Below are 2,965 nucleotides of genomic sequence, written 5' to 3' on the forward strand. Positions count from 1 at the left end.
GGTTACCATGTCCTTCTCCAGGGCATCTTCCTGATCCAGGGATAGAACACAGGTCTCCTGCATTGCAGGCAGATGCTTTACCATCTGACTCACTGCTGCTGCTGCTGCTAAGTCGCTTCAGTCGTGTCTGACTCTCTGCGACCACATAGATGGCAGCCCACCATGCTCCGCCGTCTCTCGTATTCTCCAGGCAAGAACACTGGAGTGGGTTGCCATTTCCTTCTCCAATGCATGAAAGTGAAAAGTGAAAGTGAAGTCGCTCAGTTTTGTCCAACTCTGAGCATCCCCATGGACTGCAGCCTACCAGGCTCTTCTCCTCTGTCCATGGGATTTTCCAGGCAAGAGTACTGGAGTGGGTTGCCATTGCCTTCTTCAATCCACTAGGGAAGCCCATACTCCATTTATAGTTATTATAAAATATTGGCTATATTCCTTCTGTAGTACAATATATCCTTGAAGCTTATTTTATACAGAAAAGTTTGTATTTATTGGCTCCTTATCCCTGTATTGATTTTTCTTCCCCTCCTGTCTCCCCACTGGTAACTGCTAATTTGTTCTCTGAAGCCCTGATTTCGATCTCAGACAAAAAGGAGGTAAAATCACTTCACCTATTAGCTAATTTTTTTTTTAAAAAAACCTCTTATTCCTTGCCTGTCCTCTTTGGTTCAGTTTTAGAATAGAAAGTGTCAGCTACAAATTGGCACTTACAAGAGCATTGCAAAAAAAAAAAAAAAAAAAAGAGCATTGCCAATGACTGAACAACAAGGCTTTTGCCATCTGCCTCTACAGAGATTGAACCCCATGCTGCTATAGTTGTGGACATTCAACAACCCCTGAGGGAGGTCAGGGTGGACTGAGGCACTCTGTGCTCCAGGGAATCTGGTGGGACAGGTCTTTATATAGTTGGATGTTTTTAGGAACAGATTTTATGATCTCAATCCTTGCATCTCGTCATATCTAGAGAAGCACTAAATCCCTTCATGGTGACATCAGATCCTCATGACTAACAAAAACCTTTTGTAAATTGAGTGCTTCATGGTATTGAACTCCCCCTTCACCAAAACCTTATATATTGACTTTCCCTCACTGCTGCTTTGGAGCAGTCTCTCAGAGCTATCTGAGATGCTGCCTCCCTGGCTGCAGTCCTCATTTTGCCCCAAATAAAACTTAACTCACAACTCTCAAGTTGTACATCTTTTTTAGTTAACAAAAGGAGTAAGCACAGTTACATTCTCAGACCAGTCCTTGCTTAATAAGAATGGTTCTTCACAAGATAGAATGAAACATCTCTCAGCCTTTTAGAAAATAAAGAAAAATAAGTCTTTTACTCTAAATCTACTGTAGAGATAAAGTAAAAAAAAATAATAGAGGAAATGGTAAACTCAGTATAGGAAAATATGTACTGAAAAATTAATTACAGTTAAAAAATTAATTGAAAATTTAAAAAAATCATGCAGTAGTTATTCACAAAACCTTCACAGTAAGACTCCTTACTTACAATCTACTTCATTTTACTATCAAAAGTGATATAAATTAGTGAAAAAGATCCAATCCTCTTAAAGTAGAAATGTCACTTGATCTTCTGTATTTGTTTGTACAGAAAATTTTATCATAAAGAGACTTTGTGGTGAAGAACAGAGAGTACAGTTATTTATGAAGCTGTCTTCTAATTCAACCAACGAGTTTAATGGAAATGGTTTCCTATAACTTCTTTTGTCAATGTGGTGCTCCTTTTCTCCTAACTGGAGACATCTCCCTCCTCAAGTCCTGTAGCTGGTCTGGGATGTTATGAGTGACTCCATCACTTGGCACTAGGATGCTGGCATTTACCTGTTTGACTATCTTCCATCTGAACACCTGAGATCCCAAATAAGTCTTGTGGAACAGTTTTAAGCTTGCTGTAGCCATTGGATCTGGCTACTGTTTTCACTCAACCAAGGTTAGCTTTCCAACTTCTACCTGGATTCTAAAAACAAAAGACCACGGCTAAGTCCTTGCTCTGTCACTATTTTTGGTGAATGAGTAAAGAGAAGTTGGGTTGTCCAATAAATGGCCCTACGATTTCTCTCTGGGATGTCTGGATGAACTAGCTGGGGCAGCAGCCCCTGCTTCGGTGGAAGGGGCTGTGTCTGAAACAGCTTCTGGTGGCACCTTTTTCAGTGATTTCCTTTCTCCCCATGGAAAGAGCTGCACCACAAACCGACTTCCTACAGCTAGCGTTCCCAGACAACTGGCAACCAAGCTCAGACCATTTAGTGCCCAAGCCCAGACTCTATGTCCCTTGCTTCTGAGTTCACTCTTATCTTGCTCTGTAAAAGACAGAGCAACAGGGGGTGGGATCCCTCTGTTGGGATCCCTCTGGTGGGATCCTTCGTGGGATCCCACGAAGCACAGTGTCGTTATGCATCCAGCTTCACTCTGGCCCTACCTACCTCACCCCTCTGCAACATGCACAGAGAATGGGGGACTCTTGTGCCTAAGGTGTACACCAAGCGATTCTGTTGATGTTTGCAAAAATGGTTGACTTTTGGTATGGTATTTGACTTCTTTGACCTTTAGTTTCAGTATCTGTGAGAAAAGGAAAAAACAATACTTATCTCACAAGTTAAGTTGATCTATTCAACCCATTTCCAAAGCACTGCTAAGTTCTTGTTAAAGAGAAAAACCATAGGCTCCCAGTGGCTTCACTTGTACTAAAGCCCATATACCAAACCTAGTTAAATACCTAATCTAATTGCAGTTTCTACCTTCACCAGAAATGTAATATGAATCAGCCAGTCTGGTATTTTCTGGTTAGCACCAACAAAATAATCTGTCATGGTGGCCCACTTTATCCGTCCCACCTCCCAGGGGAAAGAGGCAATTTTGATGATAAAACTCTTGCCTTTCCCTTCTCCCCCCTAAAAAATGTCCTGGCCCCAAAATAATCCTTTCTTTTGCTAATAGTTTCCTTGCCCTTCAATAT

Source organism: Cervus elaphus, chromosome 9 (assembly GCF_910594005.1).
Source record: "Cervus elaphus chromosome 9, mCerEla1.1, whole genome shotgun sequence".
NCBI classification, from domain to species: Eukaryota; Metazoa; Chordata; class Mammalia; order Artiodactyla; family Cervidae; genus Cervus; species Cervus elaphus.